This window comes from Propithecus coquereli, unplaced genomic scaffold (assembly GCF_000956105.1).
Source record: "Propithecus coquereli isolate 6110/MARCELLA unplaced genomic scaffold, Pcoq_1.0 Scaffold303, whole genome shotgun sequence".
Taxonomy (NCBI): Eukaryota; Metazoa; Chordata; class Mammalia; order Primates; family Indriidae; genus Propithecus; species Propithecus coquereli.
The window spans coordinates 1,707,454-1,718,232 of NW_012148653.1; the positions used below are offsets into that span (position 1 = coordinate 1,707,454).

Sequence of the window (10,779 nt, forward strand, 5' to 3'; positions counted from 1 at the left end):
TTCAGATTCCACATTTGTAAAATTAGATGAGAATATTACTTATCCAACAGGGTTTTTGGAACAATTAAACACAACACTTAGGAGGGTTAGGGCAGCCAGTAGTACCTGATGGTGGGAAGCAGTAGGTCCCTTTCCCTTCTGCAGGTGGGAGAGTTAGATATCCATCCAAGAAAACACAATGAAAGACACCACACCAGTATCAAGAGACAATGTATAACCATCTTCTATGCATATTTTTAATTTTCCTAAGCATCTTCATTCCATCATTCTTTTTGGAGAACTTCTCGATATTGGAACTACACTTGAATGGTTGTACATCTGTTCTGTTTTTGTAACTACTGTCAATCCAGTATTATATTTAGTAGCAGAAGCAAATGAATCCTCTAAAAGAAGTTCATAATCACACAAGGTAACCAGATTTTTGGAATGCTGTGTGTACTTTTTTATGTCTTTTTTCTCCTTTCATGCAATTTTTGTTCTATATGGAGCACCACTAAGAGAGTCAATGTTGGAAACATTTTTATTTGTAGTTATTTTGTCTACTTTTACTATTGTACTTTGTTTATATTTGTTAGAACCAAACCTCAAAGCATGAATAAATTTTCAGTAGAAACAGAGATACATCCATTTGGGAGAATAGTCTCTAGATCACTACAATTTCAAGTTTTGTAGGAATATGACTTGGGGTACTTTCTGTTCCACAGGATTGGGAAAGATCATGACAGATAAGGAAACTGACTCCTAAGGGGTATGTAACATTTCCAAGGTCACTGTGCTAATAAATATGGTCCATCTCCTGTATGCTTAGAGCAAACTTTGGCTATGTGGCTAGTCTTGTTATTTCATACTATGGGTACACTGCAATAGAAAGCAACTTACTTATGAATATAGTTAATGATTGGAACAAAGCAAGAAGATACTTCTTTGTGCAGATACCAAAAAGACTATGCAGAAATGTATACTGTCAAAGCCAAGCAGTTTCATTAATAGCATTGTTTTTTCTAATGTAGTTACATGATGTAATTTTAGCTTTTTAAATTATGAACCCCTTAAGAGATTGTACCCTCTAGTTTGAATTCTTATTTAAATAAGGTATTTATAATAGAAAAATCAAATGTAGTGCCAAAATAGCACCTGGTAAACTACTAAGCTAACCACTAAGTTAGCTATTAACATCACTAAAATGTATTTGTTTGTTTGTTTGTTTGCCAGTATGGAGGGTATTAGTGACATAGTAAAGGCAGGGTTAGCAGAACGGTAGAGGTAGAATGCAGGTTGAGTGGGTTAAAGAGTACATTCTCTGTTGATAAAACTGTTGTCATTGCTCTGGAACACACCCAGTGACAAGAAGATACTCACAATCACCAGAAGCCACAGTTCAACTGGATATGTCTATGCATGTTCTAACAATCTGGTCCCCCCACTTATCACTCCATTGATCATTGTATTTGGTTTTTCACTGCTCTTCTCAATTGTAATTGTGACAGGGTTCCTCCCTGCGTTGAACCAGAATCTGCCTTCTAAGACCTTCAATTCAGCTACTTTCTGTCATCTGGGGCCTAAGTACTATGTTACTCCAAAGTATAATAAACATTTTGAGTTTCTTAAACATCCGTCTTTCAGTCATTTATTTATATAGGCCATAGGCCTCCTTCAAGTCACCTAGTTTAAGAATTCTCAAAACTGACTTCCCATCAAAATCACTTGGGGTTTGAAAAATAGATTCTGGATCTCACATTTGTCAGTGCAGCATCTCCAAGAGGTAGAGCCCAAGAATCTGTAACTTAATCATTTCTTTGCCAAATTTGACATGCAGGCAAGTAAAAGAATCACTGCTCTAGTGTCTATGTGACAAAAACACCTTCAATGGTCTGGTTTTTTTTCTCTCAGTGATTCCAAAGTTACCAAATATCACTTTTACCTGAACCATTACTTTAATATTTGACATTTCAAAATTTCAAACATATTACATTTTTCGGAAATACCAATTACTTCCAATCTATAATCATTTAAAAGGTAAGTGCAATGCACAAGGCTTTGGCACCCAGGTGTTCTACAGCTGTGTGTGCCCTCTTGGCTTCCAAACTTTTCCCAGTTTCTGCATTTTTCTGCCAGATAGAGGCTGCACGTGGCTGGTACAGCATAGTGCACAAGTAGTGCTCACTGTGCTTTAGCAATGTATGTGAAGTTCATTGTGAAATTATTTTCACCCCTCCACCATCACCACCTCGGAGTTCTTGCACTGCTCTTTGCAGCAGCTGTCCCCAGCTCTTTCTCACCAATGGCAAGGGGAGGTGGAAGCTAGGCAGTTAGCTGAAAACCAAAGTTCAGGTTGAATTCGCACTTTGAAATTGGCTTCATGATTTTCTTCATATAAGCAGAGAATTGCTGTAGTGCCCCTAGTCCTATTGTTGCTGCTCTAGATGTTTTCTCTCTGGGTATTCTGACAATTTGAGCATGATCCCTGCCATCACAAAATAAGACTGGAAGCAGAAGGGAACCAACTCATTTCCCCACATATTGTGATTGGTTTTCCCTTTTATTTCTGGTTGAACTACACTGTCACTGCCACTCACATTCTCACTTCTCACTTGCCAAGACTAGTTTTTAAGGCTAGATTTTTTCTGTGTTTGCACACTCTCCTATTTCTCAGAAATGTTTTTCCTCTTAGCTACTGTTGATTTTGCTCCAATTTGCTTGTATGTTGCACCTTCCTATGTTCTTTTCAACAGGGCTCAACATCTAGAAATCAGTCTTTTTTCAGTGTTCTCTCATTGGAACAATATTTACACCTACAACCTCATGGATGACTCTAGAAAACAGCTCAGCATGATCCAGAACCTGTCGGGCTTCATCTGCAAGAAGGTAGCTTATGCATTAGAACAATTAAAACTAGCATACCATATCAGCTCTCAGATAAAGCACTTCTTAATACTGCCCAAATTAATGGTCTCCTTACAACTCTCAGCCTCTGAGAAAGGTGAAAATTAAGCCACTGCTCTTGAAATGATTGTTTTAAATCTTTCTTTTGAGATAGTTTTAATTTTCCAAGTACTTGTCTTGGCTCAAACACTAACCCCAGCTGCCTCAGTTTTAATATGTGCTTTCTATGGGATTTGTAGAAATTTCTGATGCCTCCTTTAAACTGCTCCAGATTGAGTTTAATTTTAAAATGTCATAATTTCTGCTTCAAAATCTTCATTCTCAGGTTCAAGTTTTTGTACTTTCCTGGTAAACTCTTTCTGTTGCAGCTGAAACTATTTAGGGAGGAATTTTTGGTGCCTCTTATGTAATTGGCACTATCTTTTACACATGGTAGGCGTGCAATGTTTGTTTGTTCATTCATTCAACAAATATTTGTTGAGTTCCAGCTATGTCTAGGCACTATTTTAAGTTTTAGGGATTCAACAGTGAACAAAACAAAGTTCCTGCTCTTACAGAGCTTGCTTAGAGAATGAATAAATGGGTGGATAGTAAATACTAAATAAAGAAATAGAAACTGTGGGGTATAGACTCTACGGTGACCCAATGTTCATGCCCTTTCTAACCTCCTCTCTTTGAGAGTGGGCAGAAATTTTAACTTGCTTCTTACACATAGGGGGTGGTAAAGGTGATGCAATGTCACCTCCATGATTATGTCGTCTACCTAGGTCTATCTTGCTGGCATGCAGTGGAGAAACTCTCCTCTGGGCCTTGAAGCTTCTATGATGTAAACTGCCTGTGGAGAGAGCCATGTGGCAGGGAACAGCAAGCGGCCTCTAGAAGCTGAGGGTTACAGTACTACAACAGGGAAGTCCATTCTGCCAACGACCATGCCAGGTAGGAAGAGGACCCTGAGCTCTTTGACACCTTGATTCCAGCCTTGTGAGACTCTGAGTAGAGAATCCAGTTGAGGTGTGCCCAGACTCCTGACTCATGATACCTGTGAGATAATAAATGTATGTTGTTGTAAGTCACTAAGTTCATAGTAATTTTTTTACACAGCATATAAAATAAACACAACTAATAAAGCTGAGCTAACTAACGGGTACAAAACCCCATGTTACACAATCGTCTTACTCATTTTCTACCCCAACCTTAAGAGTAACTAATGTTGTATAGCTAATTTTCTGTCTTCATTCTCCCGCCATACCTAGACCTACTTAACCCTCATGTTCAGGCTCAGCCTCAGCCCAATAGCTAGGACCACATTTGACCTTGGGCAGTATTCCAGTTATCTTTTGCTGTATAACAAACCATCCCAAACCTTAATGGTTTGAAAGAGAAATGTGTTATTCATTCTCCTGGTTCTGGGCTCAGATAAGCAGTTTTCATGTGGTTGCAGTCATATGTTGGCTGAGGCTGGAGTCATCTAAAGGTTCATCTGGTCTAGACGCCCAAGACAGCCCGCTCAGTTGCAGTTGACGCTGATTGACAGCAGCAAACTCAGCCAGAACAGTCAATTGGAGCAGCTACATATGGCTTTACCCACCATATGCCTTAGGTTTCTCATAACATAGTGGATATACTCTGAGATGGAGCATCCCAAGAGCATGCATTCTGAGAGACCGTTAAGTGAAAACTGCTAGGCTAGTTAGGAGCTAAATCTATAACTGAGACAATATCGCCTCTGCCACATTCTATGTCAGTTCCGAGGGAGTGGAGAAATAGACTGCACCCTTTGTGGAAAAGTGACAAAGTCACATTGCAGGAAACCATGTGGAATGGGAGATAATGTTGTGGCCATCTTTGCAAAATACCCTCGGACACTGTAAGGATTGAAGGAAATCAAGTTCAATTCTATGTTTACCAGTGAATTATAATTAAAATCAAAGATCCCTGAGTTCAGTTCATTGCACTATCCTTTACTAGCTAAGTGATTTTGGTAATTTAATTTCTGGGGTTCAGTCTTTTTGTCTGCTAAATTAAACAATAATACCTGCCTCATTAGTAATTGTAATCATTAAAAGACAAAAATATTAAAAAGATATAGCAGAGTGACAGAAACCTGGTAATATGTCTACAAATGAAAGCTAACATTATTATTATCAGTTCTATTAGTTTAATCTTGGCTTTATTTCTCTTTCTCATAACTGAAATTCTTCTTTATTTTCAGGATATCTTACACACTTCCAGCATTATATAAATTATGTTATGAGTTTCTGAACCAATAATCTTTCCTATACCATAACCCTCTAGGCATGACTTTCCATCTTGGTTATATCTGCCTCATCTTCCCAAAGATTATAATCTTATTCTGAACCCCAGCCAAGGGACTGGAGTCCTATTTTCTAATAATGGATTTTCTAGTTAGGGATTACCTCCTTCTGCAGATTTCTACATATGCCCTGTTCTGTGATTCTTCACTATAGTTTTTATTTCATCCATCTGGACACCCCCAAAGGTTCAAATTAGACCCTTTGAACCCCACTGCCTAGCTTCAAGTCTGGGCTTGGTCTCGGGGATTGCACCTGGCCACGCCTATAAACTAATCTAGTTTTAAATTCTATATTCTTTTTATTTGTCTCACCCTGCTGGAGGTAGTATGACAGTTTTGGTCAGGTACCAATATATGACTTTCAGGATTCTAATTTTTCATGCCTGGATGCTCCTCAGCATCTTACTCAGTTACCCTAAGGGTATTGTTTTCCATACCCATCAACTCCTTCTTGTTTGTGTAGGGACCAAGGCCCTCGGCCCCCTAAAGTTTCCCTGCAAAATCAATTCACAATAATGCAGATTAATAAGAAAAGGACTTACCAATTTATTTGTCATGCATACCAGGAGAATCACAGAGTGATTGCCTAATATCCCAATGGGGTCCAGAAGCTTATATACCCTCTTGAGGTTGTAGAAAGAATGGGGCTTCAATCTTGGTAAAACAGGTTATGGAAGTGGTAGAAGGGAAGAGAAGAATTCTATTGAGGGGCAATAAATGATTACCAGAGAGAGTGATTAGATGGGGGGAACAGAATTTAACTTGCAAATAGGTTTCTCATAATTTAAATGATCCTTGGAGACAGAGTTATCTTGTAAAAGGCAGTGTTATCTCCTCAGGTGTGGCTACATCCTTGGTCTTCTTTCCCATAATAGATGATGAGATAACAGAGAGGGGAACAAGGACAATTTTTCTCCTTAGTAGGCCCCCTCTGTCTTTACATAGATAAGGAAAAGTCTCTTCCAAAGCCTGCTGATATATAAGGGTTTTTAATTCAAAATACTCATTATACCAGGAAGTGATATTTTGGAGTGAAATTCCCTACACTTCTTCATGTGCTTACTTGCTCTCTCATTGTCCCCCTCCCTCCTTTTCTCTCCAGCCCTTACCTCGAGCCACAACCACATCTCATCTGCAGGAGTTCTAAGAGTACATCCCCCAAACCTAGAATGAGCAATCAGTTAGGTAGCCCAGAATGTCTAACCCCCACCTACATCCAATGGCATCCCTGTCTCTCCTCTCGTATTCACATATGGGGATTGCTGGACTTTCATTTCTTTCTGATGAAGTGAGCATAGAGCAAGAATCCATCCTCATTTAATGGTCGTTTAGTTCCATGAGGACAGACAGGGGCCACAATCCACAGTGACTTTCTTAGACGAGTGGTTTTTTTTAGCATCTACAGGAAAAGACAATCCTCTAGCAAGCGTGGCTGGTTGATTTATTGCCAATGTAATGTGAAGGGGTGACCTACAGAGAAGCAGCATTGTATTCCTGCTGCTGGAGATTCATTGCAAAGGAATGAAAACTGCTTTTTACCCCACCAGGAGGCCAGCCAGGCTTTTATCTTCCTAAGGTCTGGGGTCTCCTTTCCTCTACTGGAGACTAATCAGCTTTTGAGTTCCAAGGCTCTGAAGAAAAGGTTTTTCATGTGGGTGGCAGCAGAAGTCTACCTTAAAACAGAATTTTGTGTTGAGAAGGCTTAGAGGCCCGTGGATACAATTAAGCTTTATTGTCTAAAAAAGCAGTCGGAACAAATCTTTGTGCTTTAAAATTTTTTTAAAAATCTGTATTAGATGTAACCCCAAGATTGAGGTATAGGGAAAACAATAGAGTGTTTGCAGTACTGAAGGGTAGGGATGGAGTGCGACCTGAGCGCCTTCTGGTGCAGCAGGCAATGATGGAGACTATATTACTAAGGGTGGGGCATAGCTCCACAGCTCAGGGATCCTGCAAGATGGGCCAATTTCCAAGCTTAGCAGGGAGAGAATTTAGAAAGGTGTGTCTTCATTGCAATGATCTTGCTCACCTGGAAAGGGAGCTGAGCCAGGGTTTCCAAGCCTGGGGAAAATTGGCGTGTAAATGGGGGAGGCTTTCTGCAGCTACAAGAGGTGGCGATAACGTAATAGCAATGAAAGCAGTCATAGACTAAGAAACCATAGTCTACCACGACGAGAATTAGAAATATGGGAGACTATCTTCTTGGGGCTATTTTTGCCCCTCAGGTTTGTAATATTGTGCCAGATGTTGTCTATGCATAGACTGATTCTGTATCATTCCTACCCTTCTATATGCGCCTGGGGCCAGAAAGGCTAGAAATATTTTCAGGATCCTCTTGCCAGAGGTTCTCCAGCTCAGATGACACTACAGAAAGGGACTTGTGTGAGATTTGGAAAATGTAATGAAAGGGAAAGCCATTATTCTCCTCCAGAAGTTGCAGGCAGGAGCTGCGCTGGAGCAGACAGGGCTTTGACAACTGCTAAGCATCCTCCAAAAGTCCCCCACGTGGATCCTGCAGACGGCTGAGGTCGTCAGTGACCACCCCCTCTGATCCCTGCAATTTCTGTTTGCCTGATGCTAGCAGCCCTACAAATGTTGTGGAAGCCTCTTTTTCTCTGCATTGAATCTTTTTCAGCTAGAGTTATCTAGAATGATTTCTGTTTTACTGATTGAAACCATGATTTTAATGGTTTCAAACATGATTGAACCATGATTTTATAGGGGATGTGAAGGGATATCCCCCAAAATGGGTGCCATTGACCTTACAAATGCAGATGGAAGCTGACTTTAGTGAACTTGAGGAAAATAATTAAATGTGAGGAAAATAATTAAATGTTATTTGTACCTCATATTCTGTGGAGCAATTTGCTTTTGTTCTATAATCAAAGTTCTATTTATTAAGGCAACTGTATGAAAGATATAAACTATAACCAACCTTGGTACCTCTCGATGTTAGAAATCTTTTAAAATGTCTCCCTATTACATGATAAACACCAATAATTTTGGGTTTTGTGCCCTAAGGAGAAATTCAGAGCCCTCTGAGGACAGTAAGTGGCAGAAACAAGAGCAAAATAAAATTGTGTATGCAACTATGTTAGTTGCAAGCACCTCATAGTTTAAAGAGAGCATTTAAATGTAGGGAATAATCAGAGATGTAGTCTTTGAAGTGACCAATCTTCAGGTTATTCGTCTCTTGACATGTATTATTTTTTTCACCTTTTTTCACCTGAAATAGAATCTAGCCTAGCTCTCAGATGGCTAAGTGGATACTGACTTCAAAAACAATTGTGCCATCATGTTTAAAATGAGCGTTCCCTGTCATAACCCATTTTAACCTTGCTTATTAGACTTTGCCATGGCAAGGGCAAATGGGGAAGTGTGGAGAAGTAGACACGAGCAGGTTTTTTCAACATCGAGAAACAGGCAATTTCAGACTGTCTTGCCTTGTTAAAAGAAGCAAATATTCTACGTAATGCATTTGCATTAAAAATTAAGAGTAAAATGAAAAATCTATAATGCTTTAATACATAACAGAACATATCCTGGTAACATTAACTTTTTAGTACAGAAGTGCTCTATTAAAACATATATCGGTGAAAAAAACCAGCACAGCCAACTAAAATCCTTCCAATTCTCCTACTCAGAAAGACAAATGTTTTCTGGTATACTTCAGGCACCTGTGAGTTTTCAATCTGTCGAATATAATCTAGCTGAAGTCAGCAGCCTGCACTGCAACTGCAGCTGCCCAGAGAGATTTTCCCGAGGGAAGCATGTCATCCCCACTGGAGGAAGTATGTGTCATGGTAGACTAGCCATTATGAATGTTCTTTGTGAACGAGAAAATCAAGTAAAAATTGATCTTTCAAATTAATCTTTTAGCCACCAAAATACAACTTGACCTAAAATGTCACCCAAGTATTTACTGTCTTTTATCAAAGTCCTGAGCATATAATACTGTGCTAAATTAAACTTAATAAATATTTCCAGAATCAAATGAATACATGAATGAATGGGAACATCAACACATTGATGAATATGTTAAGATATTTTGGAAATATGTGGGAGTATTTTAAACTTTAGAAATTGAAGCAATCGTAGATGTTATCCAGTATCATGAGGGAGATCATATAATGTATGGTTTCCAAAACAATTTTTATAGTAGCAAATATTAGGTCAAAAGGGATAAAAAACAGGTGTCAACTGGCTCTGTTCCACGCAAACTGAGAGTGTGATCTTCTTAAAAATCTCACTCATCCTCTCCAAATCTATTGCCAAAATGCCAAACGTGAAGGTTAGAGAAAGCAGAATCACTCTAACAGTGTCTCATTTATTAAAAGATTATTGACCTGCAATAGACCTTACAGTATATGTTGACGTGTTGTTTGGGTCTATGAGGAAGCAGACTTTGAAATGGAGTTAGGAGTGCAAGGGGCTTATTGGGGAGATCAGGGGAATAATGCCAGTGACAGATGAAGGGGGGTAGAAGGCAGAATGGGCAGAGAAACCTTCAAACTACACTTCGGATCTGACATCTATGAAAGGAAGGAAGAGGAACAGCACTGGGCAGGGAGAGACCATGATGCCGCTCTGACAAAGTCTTAGACAATCTAACAGGAAGCTCTGGAGCAAACACTGCCTATTAAAGGAGAACCGTGTTCTCCTTTAGAAATAGAAATGGCAGGCTCTAGTACCCCCACCATGCTCAGTCCCTGTCTGGGGCTGCTGGTGATTTGCTGGCCTCAGATCAAAAGCTAAGGCAGATGGGAAGAACTGTACTCTTTTCAGCCGAATGGTGAGTTTTCTCCTGATGGAAAATCTGAGTGGTGCACTTCTAGTGGCTGCTTCACGGCATATCAAACCCAATCTTCTTTGATAAATGAAGACACTGAAGTTCACAGGGATCTTTAAGGCACAAATCAGTTACTAGAATTTCAGTCTCTTGACTTCAGAGCTACTGCACCACCACACTGATACTTTGAAACTTTAGGATCACAGGACTTTCTGAGATTCCAAAATAGTAAAACAATGTAGCAAGCAAAAGGCAGAGCTTAGAGATGGACCTTGGTCCAACTAACTCCAAAGCCCATAATTTTGCCACTAATTAGTCAGGAGAGGTGGAAAGTGGAACTGATTTGAGAAAATAAGGACTTTCAAAGATAATGACCAGACCTTAAATTCACGAAGATGCCACTCACCTCTTCTTACTGTCTCAGTTCAGACTACTTTAGGGACAGAGTGATAAAAATCCTTTTTGGATTGTTGGAAAGTAAAATTATAAACTGTTTTGGTACAAACAGCCTCTGAGTATTATTAATATAAACTAGTGAAGATCTCTCAAGGTCTGGTTTCTAATGACGCTCCAAACACCCACACATCCACCAGTATTTGTTTTTTCAGAGTTGCTAGACTGTGGCTAGAGGATGTTTTCTCAAGACCAAATCCGCCTGGGTAAGGGGAGCAGTTGAGATTCTAAGAGCTGTGTAATGGCTGGGTGTGGTGGCTCCCGCCTGTAATCTTAGCACTCTGGGAGGCCGAGGCAGGAGGATCGCCCAAGGTCAGGAGTTCGAGACCAGCCTGAGCAA

General features: G+C 39.7%; 1 pseudogene; it reads left to right on the forward strand.

Annotated features, from left to right (window-relative positions):
• Positions 1-209: 209 nt before the first annotated feature.
• On the forward strand, positions 210-895 carry LOC105814722 (annotated as a pseudogene).
• Positions 896-10,779: the final 9,884 nt, after the last annotated feature.